Source organism: Salmo salar, chromosome ssa16, assembly GCF_905237065.1.
Source record: "Salmo salar chromosome ssa16, Ssal_v3.1, whole genome shotgun sequence".
NCBI classification, from domain to species: domain Eukaryota; kingdom Metazoa; phylum Chordata; class Actinopteri; order Salmoniformes; family Salmonidae; genus Salmo; species Salmo salar.
Window position 1 is genome coordinate 95,590,576 of NC_059457.1, and position 17,350 is coordinate 95,607,925.

The 17,350-nt window shown below is 49.5% G+C and overlaps 1 pseudogene; it reads right to left on the reverse strand.

The window, feature by feature from the left end:
* Positions 1-17,350, reverse strand: part of LOC106575051 (glypican-6-like) — a 359,575-nt pseudogene that overhangs the window by 216,295 nt on the left and 125,930 nt on the right.

The following is a 17,350-nucleotide window of genomic DNA, read 5'->3' on the forward strand; positions in this document are numbered from 1 at the left end:
TGGTCCTGGTCTACACTACCTCCTAAACACAGAACGATACCAGGACTGGTCCTGGTCTACACTACCTCCTAATCACAGAACGATACCAGGACTGGTCCTGGTCTACACTACCTCCTAAACACAGAACGATACCAGGACTGGTCCTGGTCAACACTACCTCCTAAACACAGAACGATACCAGGACTGGTCCTGGTCTACACTACCTCCTAAACACAGAACGATACCAGGACTGGTCCTGGTCTACACTACCTCCTAAACACAGAATGATACCAGGAGAAATTCACCTGGTCCTGGTCTACACTACCTCCTAAACACAGAACGATACCAGGACTGGTCCTGGTCTACACTACCTCCTAAACACAGAACGATACCAGGACTGGTCCTGGTCTACACTACCTCCTAATCACAGAACGATACCAGGACTGGTCCTGGTCAACACTACCTCCTAAACACAGGACGATACCAGGACTGGTCCTGGTCTACACTACCTCCTAAACACAGATTGATACCAGGACTGGTCCTGGTCTACACTACCTCCTAAACACAGAATGATACCAGGAGAAATTCACCTGGTCCTGGTCTACACTACCTCCTAAACACAGAACGATACCAGGACTGGTCCTGGTCTACACTACCTCCTAAACACAGAACGATACCAGGACTGGTCCTGGTCTACACTACCTCCTAAACACAGATTGATACCAGGACTGGTCCTGGTCTACACTACCTCCTAAACACAGAACGATACCAGGAGAAATACACCTGGTCCTGGTCTTCTTCTATCCCATAACATGTATCTTATGTAGACCTATTCTCCTGCTAAAGAGCATCTTTCTAATAATATCCTCAGGGAGGTTTTCCTCATTAGGATTTAAACTAGAACATAATTGACCTTGAGGATATTAATTACTGTTGTGCGCTGTTGCATTCTGGGCCGGGGGAGGCAGGGGGAGGGAGAGATAGGTGGAGAGAGACAAGAGTGTTCTGGAAGGTTGTAGTTCTCTGAGTGTTATAGAAGGTTGTAGTTCTCTGAGTGTTATAGAAGGTTGTAGTTCTCTGAGTGTTATAGAAGGTTGTAGTTCTCCGAGTGTTATAGAAGGTTGTAGTTCTCTGAGTGTTATAGAAGGTTGTAGTTCTCTGAGTGTTATGGAAGGTTGTAGTTCTCTGAGTGTTCTGGAAGGTTGTAGTTCTCTGAGTGTTCTGGAAGGTTGTAGTTCTCTGAGTGTTATAGAAGGTTGTAGTTCTCTGAGTGTTATAGAAGGTTGTAGTTCTCTGAGTGTTCTGGAAGGTTGTAGTTCTCTGAGTGTTATAGAAAGTTGTAGTTCTCTGAGTGTTATAGAAGGTTGTAGTTCTCTGAGTGTTATAGAAGGTTGTAGTTCTCTGAGTGTTATAGAAGGTTGTAGTTCTCTGAGTGTTATAGAAGGTTGTAGTTCTCTGAGTGTTCTGGAAGGTTGTAGTTCTCTGAGTGTTATAGAAGGTTGTAGTTCTCTGAGTGTTATGGAAGGTTGTAGTTCTCTGAGTGTTATAGAAGGTTGTAGTTCTCCGAGTGTTATAGAAGGTTGTAGTTCTCTGAGTGTTATAGAAGGTTGTAGTTCTCTGAGTGTTATGGAAGGTTGTAGTTCTCCGAGTGTTATAGAAGGTTGTAGTTCTCTGAGTGTTATGAGGGCTGTAGTTCTCTGAGTGTTCTGGAAGGTTGTAGTTCTCTGAGTGTTATAGAAGGTTGTAGTTCTCTGAGTGTTATGAGGGCTGTAGTTACATTACATCTGTACTGTACATTTACATTTTTTTACATTTTAGTCATTTAGCAGACGCTCTTATCCAGAGAGACTTACAGTAGTGAATGCAAACATTTCATTAAAAAAAAATTATTCTCCGTACTGGTCCCCCCATGGGAATCGAACCTACAACCCTGGCGTTGCAAACACCATGCTCTACCAATGGAGCTACAGGGAAGGCTGAGTGTTCTCTGGGTGTTATGAGGGTTGTAGTTCTCTGAGTGTTATGAGGGCTGTAGTTCTCTCAGTGTTATGAGGGCTGTAGTTCTCTGAGTGTTATGAGGGCTGTAGTTCTCTGGGTGTTATGAGGGCTGTAGTTCTCTGAGCGTCCAGATACTAATAATAATAATTATCATTATTATAATATTTTGATTTCTAAGGTGCACTGAGGGACTAGTCACTATGAGTTGCTCCACTATGAGTTGCTCCATTATGAGTCGGTCCACTATGAGTTGGTCCACTATGAGTTGCTCCACTATGAGTTACTCCACTATGAGTTGCTCCACTATGAGTTGCTCCACTATGAGTTGCTCCACTATGAGTTGCTCCACTATGAGTTGGTCCACTATGAGTCGGTCCACTATGAGTTGCTCCACTATGAGTTGCTCCACTATGAGTTGCTCCATTATGAGTCGGTCCACTATGAGTTGGTCCACTATGAGTTGCTCCACTATGAGTTACTCCACTATGAGTTGCTCCACTATGAGTCGGTCCACTATGAGTTGGTCCACTATGAGTTGCTCCACTATGAGTTGCTCCACTATGAGTTGGTCCACTATGAGTTGGTCCACTATGAGTTGCTCCACTATGAGTTGCTCCACTATGAGTCGGTCCACTATGAGTCGGTCCACTATGAGTTGCTCCACTATGAGTCGGTCCACTATGAGTCGGTCCACTATGAGTCGGTCCACTATGAGTCGCTCCACTATGAGTCGGTCCACTATGAGTCGGTCCACTATGAGTCGGTCCACTATGAGTTGCTCCACTATGAGTCGGTCCACTATGAGTCGGTCCACTATGAGTCGGTCCACTATGAGTCGGTCCACTATGAGTTGGTCCACTATGAGTTGGTCCACTATGAGTCGGTCCACTATGAGTCGCTCCACTATGAGTTGGTCCACTATGAGTCGGTCCACTATGAGTCGGTCCACTATGAGTCGGTCCACTATGAGTCGCTCCACTATGAGTCGGTCCACTATGAGTCGGTCCACTATGAGTCGGTCCACTATGAGTCGGTCCACTATGAGTCGCTCCACTATGAGTCGGTCCACTATGAGTCGGTCCACTATGAGTTGGTCCACTATGAGTTGCTCCACTATGAGTCGGTCCACTATGAGTTGGTCCACTATGAGTTGCTCCATTATGAGTCGGTCCACTATGAGTTGGTCCACTATGAGTTGGTCCACTATGAGTTGGTCCACTATGAGTTGCTCCATTATGAGTTGCTCCACTATGAGTTGGTCCACTATGAGTCGGTCCACTGTGAGTTGCTCCACTATGAGTTGTTCCACTATGAGTTGGTCCACTATGAGTTGGTCCACTATGAGTTGGTCCACTATGAGTTGGTCCACTATGAGTTGGTCCACTATGAGTCGGTCCACTATGAGTCGGTCCACTATGAGTTGCTCCACTATGAGTTGCTCCACTATGAGTTGCTCCAGCAGTAGGACTAGAACAGTCTTTTCTAATCCCATTAACACTGACATTAAACCACGGCATGTTTCCACATGTTATCAGAAACACAAAAATACAAAACACTAAGGAATTTGTCCACTGAATCAGAACACGTCCTCGCGTTAGATTCAATCTGTCTCCTTGGAATCTGCATAGAGAACGTATTCCCGTTTCTCAACACAGATAAATCTGGTAGCTCCGTTTCTACGTTCACATCTCTACAATGTGATGAAAAGCCTGAAGGGGGGGAGGATGAGCAAAGACCAGAGGAGTGAAGGGCCACATCCATCAACACTGTTTCTCCTTAGTTGAAGAGAGGAGTGAAGGGCCACATCCATCAACACTGTTTATCCTTAGTTGAAGAGAGGAGTGAAGGGCCACATCCATCAACACTGTTTTCTCCTTAGTTGAAGAGAGGAGTGAAGGGCCACATCCATCAACACTGTTTTCTCCTTAGTTGAAGAGAGGAGTGAAGGGCCACATCCATCAACACTGTTTCTCCTTAGTTGAAGAGAGGAGTGAAGGGCCACATCCATCAACACTGTTTTCTCCTTAGTTGAAGAGAGGAGTGAAGGGCCACATCCATCAACACTGTTTCTCCTTAGTTGAAGAGAGGAGTGAAGGGCCACATCCATCAACACTGTTTCTCCTTAGTTGAAGAGAGGAGTGAAGGGCCACATCCATCAACACTGTTTCTCCTTAGTTGAAGAGAGGAGTGAAGGGCCACATCCATCAACACTGTTTCTCCTTAGTTGAAGAGAGGAGTGAAGGGCCACATCCATCAACACTGTTTTCTCCTTAGTTGAAGAGAGGAGTGAAGGGCCACATCCATCAACACAGAATCACTGTTTTCTCCTTAGTTGAAGAGAGGAGTGAAGGGCCACATCCATCAACACAGAATCACTGTTTTCTCCTTAGTTGAAGAGAGGAGTGAAGGGCCATATCCATCAACACTGTTTCTCCTTAGTTGAAGAGAGGAGTGAAGGGCCACATCCATCAACACTGTTTCTCCTTAGTTGAAGAGAGGAGTGAAGGGCCACATCCATCAACACTGTTTCTCCTTAGTTGAAGAGAGGAGTGAAGGGCCACATCCATCAACACTGTTTTCTCCTTAGTTGAAGAGAGGAGTGAAGGGCCACATCCATCAACACTGTTTATCCTTAGTTGAAGAGAGGAGTGAAGGGCCACATCCATCAACACTGTTTCTCCTTAGTTGAAGAGAGGAGTGAAGGGCCACATCCATCAACACTGTTTCTCCTTAGTTGAAGAGAGGAGTGAAGGGCCACATCCATCAACACTGTTTCTCCTTAGTTGAAGAGAGGAGTGAAGGGCCACATCCATCAACACTGTTTCTCCTTAGTTGAAGAGAGGAGTGAAGGGCCACATCCATCAACACTGTTTCTCCTTAGTTGAAGAGAGGAGTGAAGGGCCACATCCATCAACACTGTTTCTCCTTAGTTGAAGAGAGGAGTGAAGGGCCACATCCATCAACACTGTTTCTCCTTAGTTGAAGAGAGGAGTGAAGGGCCACATCCATCAACACTGTTTATCCTTAGTTGAAGAGAGGAGTGAAGGGCCACATCCATCAACACTGAATCACTGTTTTCTCCTTAGTTGAAGAGAGGAGTGAAGGGCCACATCCATCAACACAGAATCACTGTTTTCTCCTTAGTTGCTTCTGTCTATAGGGCCCTGGTCTAAAGTAGTGCACTATATATAGGGAATAGGGTTCTATAGGGCTCTAGTCTAAAGTAGTGCACTATATAGGGAATAGGGTTCTATAGGGCTCTGATCTAAAGTAGTGCACTATATAGGGCCCTGCTCTAAAGTAGTGCACTATATATAGGGAATAGGGTTCTATAGGGCCCTGGTCTAAAGTAGTGCACTATATAGGGAATAGGGTTCTATAGGGCCCTGGTCTAAAGTAGTGCACTATATAGGGAATAGGGTTCTATAGGGCCCTGGTCTAAAGTAATACACTATATATAGGGAATAGGGTTCCCTTTAGGTTGCATCCTATTGTCACGGTTGTCGTAGGAAGAAGCGGTCCAAAGTGCCACGTGATTATCGTTCCACATATTTCATTGAACTGTGAAACTATGCGAGACACAAAATAAACTGAATAAACAATAAACTGAGAGGTGAGATCCCACAACTCACTGTAGGGGGGGGAGAAAAGGGCTGCCTAAGTATGGTTCCCAATCAGAGACAACGAATGACAGCTGCCTCTGATTGGGAACCACACTCGGCCAAACACAAAGAAAAAGACAACATAGAAATACAACACATAGAACGCCCACCCCATGTCACACCCTGACCTAAACAAACAGAGAAAAAAAACGTCTCTCTCGGGTCAGTGCGGGACACCGATAAAGATTCAACATAAGGGATAATCTGTCTGTATCAGTTGGGGTTGGGACTGACGGCAAAACGGAGAGATCTGCATATTAAACAGGCTTCAAGGGTCAAGCCTTCCAATTGGGTTTAGGACTAATTGTCATTTCCACACTTTAATTGCAAAATAGTTCAATTCATATCAGCATCAGAAAAACAGGCAGACAAAGAGACATACAGAGGACAACTTTGCTTAAATAAACAGAATGAAAATATATTCAATATTATATGTTTAAATATGCTGAACAGATGATTAAAACTGTTTATACAACAGACCTCTACCGGCAGGAAACAGACCTCTACCGGCTGGGAACAGACCTCTACCGGCAGGAAACGGACCTCCTCTACCGGCAGGAAACAGACCTCTACCGGCAGGGAACGGACCTCTACCGGCAGGGAACGGACCTCTACCGGCAGGGAACGGACCTCTACCGGCAGGAAACGGACCTCTACCGGCAGGAAACGGACCTCTACCGGCAGGGAACGGACCTCTACTGGCAGGGAACGGACCTCTACCGGCAGGGAACGGACCTCTACCGGCAGGGAACGGACCTCTACCGGCAGGGAACGGACCTCTACCGGCAGGGAACGGACCCCCTCTACCGGCAGGAAACGGACCTCCTCTACCGGCAGGGAACGGACCTCTACCGGCAGGGAACGGACCTCCTCTACCGGCAGGAAACGGACCTCTACCGGCTGGGAACAGACCTCTACCGGCAGGAAACGGACCTCCTCTACCGGCAGGAAACAGACCTCTACCGGCAGGGAACGGACCTCTACCGGCAGGGAACGGACCTCTACCGGCAGGGAACGGACCTCTACCGGCAGGGACAGACCTCTACCGGCAGGGGACAGACCTCTACCGGCAGGGAACGGACCTCTACCGGCAGGGAACGGACCTCTACCGGCAGGGAACGGACCTCCTCTACCGGCAGGGAACGGACCTCCTCTACCGGCAGGGAACGGACCTCCTCTACCGGCAGGGAACGGACCTCTACCGGCAGGAACGGACCTCTACTGGCAGGGAACGGACCTCCTCTACCGGCAGGGAACGGACCTCCTCTACCGGCAGGGAACGGACCTCTACCGGCAGGAACGGACCTCCTCTACCGGCAGGGAACGGACCTCTACCGGCAGGAACGGACCTCCTCTACCGGCAGGGAACGGACCTCCTCTACTGGCAGGGAACGGACCTCTACCGGCAGGAACGGACCTCTACTGGCAGGGAACGGACCTCTACCGGCTGGGAACGGACCTCTACTGGCCTCTACTGACCTCTATCTCTATGTGATTTAGAACAGAGACCTCGGTCTGTAATTCCACAACTAATATCTCCTGTCACTCAGTCGCCTGCTTGTTCACAGCCAGACAGGCCTGACGTTTTTCACCCAATAAACGAGTTAAGAGGATGTCGGCCTCTCATTTAATCTCTCCCTGCCTGTCTTTCTGTCCCCGCATCTCTCCTCACTGTCTCTCATCCCTGCCTGTCCGTCTCGTCACTGTCTCTCCTCCCTGCCTGTCTTTCTGTCTCCGCATCTCTCCTCACTGTCTCTCCTCCCTGCATGCCCGTCTCCCCACTGTCACTCCTCCCTGCCCGTCTCCTCACTGTCTCTCCTCCCTGTCCGTCTCCCCACTGTCTCTCCTCCCTCCCTGCCCGTCTCCCCACTGTCTCTCCTCCCTGTCCGTCTCCCCACTGTCTCTCCTCCCTGCCTGTCCGTCTCCTCACTGTCTCTCCTCCCTCCCTGCCCGTCTCCCCACTGTCTCTCCTCCCTGCCTGTCCGTCTCCCCACTGTCTCTCCTCCCTGCCCGTCTCCCCACTGTCTCTCCTCCCTGCCTGTCCGTCTCCCCACTGTCTCTCCTCCCTGCCTGTCCGTCTCCCCACTGTCTCTCCTCCCTGCCCGTCTCCCCACTGTCTCTCCTCCCTGCCTGTCCGTCTCCCCACTGTCTCTCCTCCCTGCCTGTCCGTCTCCCCACTGTCTCTCCTCCCTGTCCGTCTCCCCACTGTCTCTCCTCCCTCCCTGCCCGTCTCCCCACTGTCTCTCCTCCCTCCCTGCCCGTCTCCCCACTGTCTCTCCTCCCTGCCTGTCCGTCTCCCCACTGTCTCTCCTCCCTGTCCGTCTCCCCACTGTCTCTCCTCCCTGCCCGTCTCCTCACTGTCTCTCCTCCCTGCCTGCCCGTCTCCCCACTGTCTCTCCTCCCTGCCCGTCTCCCCACTGTCTCTCCTCCCTGCCTGCCCGTCTCCCCACTGTCTCTCCTCCCTGTCCGTCTCCCCACTGTCTCTCCTCCCTCCCTGTCCGTCTCCCCACTGTCTCTCCTCCCTGCCTGCCCGTCTCCCCACTGTCTCTCCTCCCTGCCCGTCTCCCCACTGTCTCTCCTCCCTGTCCGTCTCCCCACTGTCTCTCCTCCCTGTCCGTCTCCCCACTGTCTCTCCTCCCTCCCTGTCCGTCTCCCCACTGTCTCTCCTCCCTGCCTGTCCGTCTCCCCACTGTCTCTCCTCCCTGCCTGCCCGTCTCCCCACTGTCTCTCCTCCCTGCCTGCCCGTCTCCCCCACTGTCTCTCCTCCCTCCCTGTCCGTCTCCCCACTGTCTCTCCTCCCTGCCCGTCTCCTCACTGTCTCTCCTCCCTGCCTGCCCGTCTCCCCACTGTCTCTCCTCCCTGCCTGCCCGTCTCCCCACTGTCTCTCCTCCCTGCCCGTCTCCTCACTGTCTCTCCTCCCTGCCTACCCGTCTCCCCACTGACTCTCCTCCCTGCCTGCCCGTCTCCCCACTGTCTCTCAACATAGAAAAACCACCCAAAACACCCCCTGTCACGCCCTGCCCTACTCTACTATAGAAAATGACCTCTTACAAGGGTCAGGACGTGACAACATGTTTCATCTGAGTATTTTACTTACATACAATATACTTGCAGTGAAGCCGCTCACCAACAACTACATCATCCTACCAGTCATCCTACAGATTGCCATTCAGAGAGACACACAGAGGCATCCAGGGTTAATAACTACATCATCCTACCAGTCATCCTACAGATTCCCATTCAGAGAGACACACAGAAGCATCCAGGGTCGTGAACCCGAACCCTCCAAGATCCCCCCACAGTTCCCCAATAGCTGCTCCCTCAACCCTCCAAGATCCCCCCACAGTTCCCCAATAGCTGCTCCCTCAACCCTCCAAGATCCCCCCACAGTTCCCCAATAGCTGCTCCCTCAACCCTCCAGGATCCCCCCACAGTTCCCCAATAGCTGCTCCCTCAACCCTCCAAGATCCCCCCCACAGTTCCCCAATAGCTGCTCCCTCAACCCTCCAGGATCCCCCCACAGTTCCCCAATAGCTGCTCCCTCAACCCTCCAGGATCCCCCCACAGTTCCCCAATAGCTGCTCCCTCAACCCTCCAAGTTCCCCCACAGTTCCCCAATAGCTGCTCCCTCAACCCTCCAGGATCCCCCCCACAGTTCCCCAATAGCTGCTCCCTCAACCCTCCACGATCCCCCCACAGTTCCCCAATAGCTGCTCCCTCAACCCTCCAAGATCCCCCCACAGTTCCCCAATAGCTGCTCCCTCAACCCTCCAGGATGCCTACACAGTTCCCCAATAGCTGCTCCCTCAACCCTCCAGGATCCCCCCCACAGTTCCCCAATAGCTGCTCCCTCAACCCTCCAAGATCCCCCCCACAGTTCCCCAATAGCTGCTCCCTCAACCCTCCAAGATCCCCCCCACAGTTCCCCAATAGCTGCTCCCTCAACCCTCCAAGATCCCCCCACAGTTCCCCAATAGCTGCTCCCTCAACCCTCCAAGATCCTCCCCACAGTTCCCCAATAGCTTCTCCCTCAACCCTCCAAGATCCCCCCACAGATCCCCAATAGCTGCTCCCTCAACCCTCCAGGATGCCTACACAGTTCCCCAATAGCTGCTCCCTCAACCCTCCAGGATCCCCCCCACAGTTCCCCAATAGCTGCTCCCTCAACCCTCCAAGATCCCCCCACAGTTCCCCAATAGCTGCTCCCTCAACCCTCCAAGATCCCCCCACAGTTCCCCAATAGCTGCTCCCTCAACCCTCCAAGATCCCCCCACAGTTCCCCAATAGCTGCTCCCTCAACCCTCCAAGATCCCCCCACAGTTCCCCAATAGCTTCTCCCTCAACCCTCCAAGATCCCCCCCACAGTTCCCCAATAGCTGCTCCCTCAACCCTCCAGGATCCCCCCCACAGTTCCCCAATAGCTGCTCCCTGAACCCTCCAAGATCCCCCCACAGTTCCCCAATAGCTGCTCCCTCAACCCTCCAGGATCCCCCCACAGTTCCCCAATAGCTTCTCCCTCAACCCTCCAAGATCCCCCCACAGTTCCCCAATAGCTGCTCCCTCAACCCTCCAGGATGCCTACACAGTTCCCCAATAGCTGCTCCCTCAACCCTCCAGGATCCCCCCCACAGTTCCCCAATAGCTGCTCCCTCAACCCTCCAAGATCCCCCCACAGTTCCCCAATAGCTGCTCCCTCAACCCTCCAAGATCCCCCCACAGTTCCCCAATAGCTGCTCCCTCAACCCTCCAAGATCCCCCACAGTTCCCCAATAGCTGCTCCCTCAACCCTCCAAGATCCCCCCCACAGTTCCCCAATAGCTTCTCCCTCAACACTCCAAGATCCCCCCACAGTTCCCCAATAGCTGCTCCCTCAACCCTCCAGGATCCCCCCCACAGTTCCCCAATAGCTGCTCCCTCAACCCTCCAAGATCCCCCCACAGTTCCCCAATAGCTGCTCCCTCAACCCTCCAGGATCCCCCCCACAGTTCCCCAATAGCTGCTCCCTCAACCCTCCACGAACCCCCCCACAGTTCCCCAATAGCTGTCCCTCAACCCTCCAAGATCCCCCCACAGTTCCCCAATAGCTGCTCCCTCAACCCTCCAAGATCCCCCCACAGTTCCCCAATAGCTTCTCCCTCAACCCTCCAAGATCCCCCCACAGTTCCCCAATAGCTGCTCCCTCAACCCTACAGGATCCCCCCACAGTTCCCCAATAGCTGCTCCCTCAACCCTCCAAGATCCCCCCACAGTTCCCCAATAGCTTCTCCCTCAACCCTCCAAGATCCCCCACAGTTCCCCAATAGCTGCTCCCTCAACCCTCCAGGATCCCCCCACAGTTCCCCAATAGCTGCTCCCTCAACCCTCCAAGATCCCCCCCACAGTTCCCCAATAGCTGCTTCCTCAACCCTCCAAGATCCCCCCACAGTTCCCCAATAGCTGCTCCCTCAACCCTCCAAGATCCCCCCCACAGTTCCCCAATAGCTGATCCCTCAACCCTCCAGGATCCCCCCCACAGTTCCCCAATAGCTGCTCCCTCAACCCTCCAAGATCCCCCCCACAGTTCCCCAATAGCTGCTCCCTCAACCCTCCAGGATCCCCCCCACAGTTCCCCAATAGCTGCTCCCTCAACCCTCCAGGATCCCCCCCACAGTTCCCCAATAGCTGCTCCCTCAACCCTCCAAGATCCCCCCACAGTTCCCCAATAGCTGCACCCTCAACCCTCCAGGATCCCCCCCACAGTTCCCCAATAGCTGCTCCCTCAACCCTCCAAGATCCCCCCACAGTTCCCCAATAGCTTCTCCCTCAACCCTCCAAGATCCCCCCACAGTTCCCCAATAGATGCTCCCTCAACCCTCCAAGATCCCCCCACAGTTCCCCAATAGCTGCTCCCTCAACCCTCCAGGATCCCCCCACAGTTCCCCAATAGCTGCTCCCTCAATCCTCCAAGTTCCCCCACAGTTCCCCAATAGCTTCTCCCTCAACCCTCCAAGATCCTCCCCACAGTTCCCCAATAGCTTCTCCCTCAACCCTCCAAGATCCCCCCACAGTTCCCCAATAGCTGCTCCCTCAACCCTCCAGGATGCCTACACAGTTCCCCAATAGCTGCTCCCTCAACCCTCCAGGATCCCCCCCACAGTTCCCCAATAGCTGCTCCCTCAACCCTCCAAGATCCCCCCACAGTTCCCCAATAGCTGCTCCCTCAACCCTCCAAGATCCCCCCACAGTTCCCCAATAGCTGCTCCCTCAACCCTCCAAGATCCCCCACAGTTCCCCAATAGCTGCTCCCTCAACCCTCCAAGATCCCCCCACAGTTCCCCAATAGCTTCTCCCTCAACCCTCCAAGATCCCCCCCCACAGTTCCCCAATAGCTGCTCCCTCAACCCTCCAGGATCCCCCCACAGTTCCCCAATAGCTGCTCCCTCAACCCTCCAAGATCCCCCCACAGTTCCCCAATAGCTGCTCCCTCAACCCTCCAGGATCCCCCCCACAGTTCCCCAATAGCTGCTCCCTCAACCCTCCACGATCCCCCCCACAGTTCCCCAATAGCTGTCCCTCAACCCTCCAAGATCCCCCCACAGTTCCCCAATAGCTGCTCCCTCAACCCTCCAAGATCCCCCCACAGTTCCCCAATAGCTTCTCCCTCAACCCTCCAAGATCCCCCCACAGTTCCCCAATAGCTGCTCCCTCAACCCTACAGGATCCCCCCACAGTTCCCCAATAGCTGCTCCCTCAACCCTCCAAGATCCCCCCACAGTTCCCCAATAGCTTCTCCCTCAACCCTCCAAGATCCCCCACAGTTCCCCAATAGCTGCTCCCTCAACCCTCCAGGATCCCCCCACAGTTCCCCAATAGCTGCTCCCTCAACCCTCCAAGATCCCCCCCACAGTTCCCCAATAGCTGCTTCCTCAACCCTCCAAGATCCCCCCACAGTTCCCCAATAGCTGCTCCCTCAACCCTCCAAGATCCCCCCACAGTTCCCCAATAGCTGATCCCTCAACCCTCCAGGATCCCCCCACAGTTCCCCAATAGCTGCTCCCTCAACCCTCCAGGATCCCCCCACAGTTCCCCAATAGCTGCTCCCTCAACCCTCCAGGATCCCCCCCACAGTTCCCCAATAGCTGCTCCCTCAACCCTCCAGGATCCCCCCACAGTTCCCCAATAGCTGCTCCCTCAACCCTCCAAGATCCCCCACAGTTCCCCAATAGCTGCTCCCTCAACCCTCCAAGATCCCCCCCACAGTTCCCCAATAGCTGCTCCCTCAACCCTCCAAGTTCCCCCCACAGTTCCCCAATAGCTTCTCCCTCAACCCTCCAAGATCCCCCACAGTTCCCCAATAGCTGCTCCCTCAACCCTCCAAGATCCCCCCCACAGTTCCCCAATAGCTGCTCCCTCAACCCTCCAAGATCCCCCCACAGTTCCCCAATAGCTGCTCCCTCAACCCTCCAAGATCCCCCCCACAGTTCCCCAATAGCTGCTCCCTCAACCCTCCAAGATCCCCCCCACAGTTCCCCAATAGCTGCTCCCTCAACCCTCCAAGATCCCCCCACAGTTCCCCAATAGCTGCTCCCTCAACCCTCCAAGATCCCCACAGTTCCCCAATAGCTGCTCCCTCAACCCTCCAAGATCCCCCACAGTTCCCCAATAGCTGCTCCCTCAACCCTCCAAGATCCCCCCCACAGTTCCCCAATAGCTGCTCCCTCAACCCTCCAAGATCCCCCCACAGTTCCCCAATAGCTGCTCCCTCAACCCTCCAAGATCCCCCACAGTTCCCCAATAGCTGCTCCCTCAACCCTCCAAGATCCCCCCACAGTTCCCCAATAGCTGCTCCCTCAACCCTCCAAGACATTTTTTACATTTACTTTTTTTTTTTTTACATTTTAGTCATTTTAGCAGACGCTCTTATCCAGAGCGACTTACAGTAGTGAATACATACATTTCATTTTTTTTTTCTTCTCCGTACTGGTGTCCCCCCGTGGGAATCGAACCCACAACCCTGGCGTTGCAAACACCATGCTCTACCAACTGAGACCCATCCCCCAGGAAGAAACCCCCCCCACCCAAGAACCCCCATAATGCACCAACAACCAAGAGAACGAACTAAAGAGACAAAAGGAAAAGACAGAAGAAAACAACAACGACGCAAAATAAAATAAATAATAATAATAATAATAATAATAATAATAAAAATAAAATAATAATAATAATAATAATAATAAATAAAATAATAATAATAAATAATAATAATAATAAATAATAATAAATAATAATAATAATAATAATAATAATAAAATAATAATAATAATTATAATAATAATAATAATAAAAATTTTTTAATAATAATAATAATTATAAAAATAAAATAATAATAATAATAATAATAAATAAAATTATAATAATAATAATAATAATAATAAATAATAATAATAATAAATAATAAAAATAATAATAATAATAATAACAATAATAATAATAAAAATAATAATAATAATAAAAATAAAAATAAAAATAATAATAATAATAATAATAATAATAATAATAATATATAATAATAATAATAAAAAATAATAATAATAATAATAATAAAATAAATTAAAAAAATAATAATAATAATAATAAATAATAATAATAATAAAATAATAATAATAAATAATAATAATAATATAATAATAATAATAATAATAATAATAATAATAATAATAATAATAATAATAATAATAATAATATAATAATAATAATAATAATAATAATAACAAAGGACATCAAGGACATCTGAAATCATAACAGCGATGCCAACTGTATAAATTTGCATGTCTGTATGTGTGTGTTCTTGTATGTGTTTATTTGAATGAGAGTGTGTGTATATTGCATGTGTACAAACACCTGCACGGCATCAGCCTCGGGCAAACTGGAATTAGCTGTAAAAAACACTGCCCTTCAGTGTCATTCAAATGTACTTTTTAATTGTTTTATTTTGACTTTAAAAAATTTAAAAGAATTATCTGAGTATTTGTTATAGTCAAAATAATAAATACTTTATTTTTTTACTCAACAACGAGTTGTATGAGCTCAGGTAAATGAGACCTACGGGCCATAAATAGCAAATAGAAGTTCAAAACCTGTAATGTTCACAAGAACTTAAGTTGGTTAAAGAGATCTAACACAACTTAACTATATGGACTGAAGTCTTCCTGACAATAACACAACTATATGGACTGAAGTCTTCGCAGACAATAACACAACTATATGGACTGAAGTCCTGCAGACAGAAAACACAACTATATGGACTGAAGTCTTCCTGACAATAACACAACTATATGGACTGAAGTCTTCCAGACAATAACACAACTATATGGACTGAAGTCTTCCTGACAATAACACAACGATATGGACTGAAGTCCTGCAGACAGACAATAACACAACTATATGGACTGAAGTCCTGCAGACAGACAATAACACAACGATATGGACTGAAGTCTTCCTGACAATAACACAACTATATGGACTGAAGTCTTCCTGACAATAACACAACTGTATGGACTGAAGTATTCCTGACAATAACACAACTATATGGACTGAAGTCTTCCTGACAATAACACAACTACATGGACTGAAGTCTTCCAGACAATAACACAACTATATGGACTGAAGTCCTGCAGACAGACAATAACACAACTATATGGACTGAACAACCTCTACAGTAGAGAATCAGCAGACTTTGGGTTGAAGTAATGATATATTTCTCTGCTCAGAAAGCAATTTAACAACACAGTTTAAAGTGGAATAAGTAAAACATGCAACAATCCTGGAGTTACTATAGTGGAGATCCTGTAGACTACAACACATCAAATGATCTCATTACACGAGATAACCCTCCGCACGCTGATCTGAGTCAAACAGACAACAGTTTAATGACTCCCTACATGTACTGCGCACAAAGACACCAAGGACAAAGCTACAATGCTTCTACATGGGTTAAATCCTGAGCCACAACACTTCTACATGGGTTAAATCCTGAGCCACAACACTTCTACATGGGTTAAATCCTGAGCAACAACACTTCTACATGGGTTAAATCCTGAGCCACAACACTTCTACATGGGTTAAATCCTGAGCCACAACACTTCTACATGGGTTAAATCCTGAGCCACAACACTTCTACATGGGTTAAATCCTGAGCCACAACACTTCTACATGGGTTAAATCCTGAGCCACAACACTTCTACATGGGTTAAATCCTGAGCCACAACACTTCTACATGGGTTAAATCCTGAGCCACAACACTTCTACATGGGTTAAATCCTGAGCCACAACACTTCTACATGGGTTAAATCCTGAGCCACAACACTTCTACATGGGTTAAATCCTGAGCAACAACACTTCTACATGGGTTAAATCCTGAGCCACAACACTTCTACATGGGTTAAATCCTGAGCCACAACACTTCTACATGGGTTAAATCCTGAGCCACAACACTTCTACATGGGTTAAATCCTGAGCAACAACACTTCTACATGGGTTAAATCCTGAGCCACAACACTTCTACATGGGTTAAATCCTGAGCAACAACACTTCTACATGGGTTAAATCCTGAGCAACAACACTTCTACATGGGTTAAACCCCGAGCAACAACACTTCTACATGGGGGGTCACGATGGGGGCTACTGGGGGGTCATGATGGGGTCATGATGGGGTTACTGGGGGTCATGATGGGGCTACTGGGGGGTCATGATGGGGTCACTGTGGGGGCTACTGGGGTCATGATGGGGGCTACTGGGGGGTCATGATGGGGCTACTGGGGGGTCATGATGGGGCCATGATGGGGACTACTGGGGGTCATGATGGGGTCATGATGGGGACTACTGGGGGTCATGATGGGGGCTACTGGGGAGGTCATACCAGGGGTTATGTAGGGGGTCATTCTTACTGCATACCTTCAGTTAATAAACGGCTAGATGTTTCCTCTGTAACAGAAGAGGAATCAACTCTCCTCAGACGTTCCAGAACAAACTGGCTTCCATGCCTTTGGGGGGGGGAAGTGCACTGAGTTCAACTACTGATCACGGGAACAACTGGATGGAACGAACAAGCAAACGGACGGCCATGGACTCACTGATACCTAGATCATTACATTTACCATTATTAGTCATTTAGCAGACGCTCTTATCCAGAGCGACTTACAGTAGTGAATGCATACATTTCATACATTTAATTTCATACATTCTTTTTTTCCTGTGCTGGCCCCCCCGTGGGAATCGAACCCACAACCCTGGCGTTGCAAACACCATGCTCTACCAACTGAGCCACAGTGTTAACAGCTCGTCTTAATAATCTACTGCCCTGCCAGACAGCCAACAGAACGGTCACGTCCAGCCTTCCTTTCCCTCCGTTGTTTGGGTTAGACGGAACGGTGATATAGAAGTGGAAGGGGGGTTTGCAGTGAGTTCTGACGGACCTTCTGCCAGAATATCAGAATGAGCTTTGCGTTAATGGATCGCTGTTGATACATTGGTGTCATCTGTTCCCTGGTAGTGTATATACTACCTATTCCCTATATACTGTACTAATTAGGGACCCCAATAAGGCTGGGCAAAAAGTAGTTCACGTCCTAGGGAATAGGGTGCTGTTTGGGACCGAGGCCTGACCATCCGCTGACCTCACGTCACTGTCCTGAAGCTCACTACGCTATATAGGGAATAGGGTGCCATTTGGG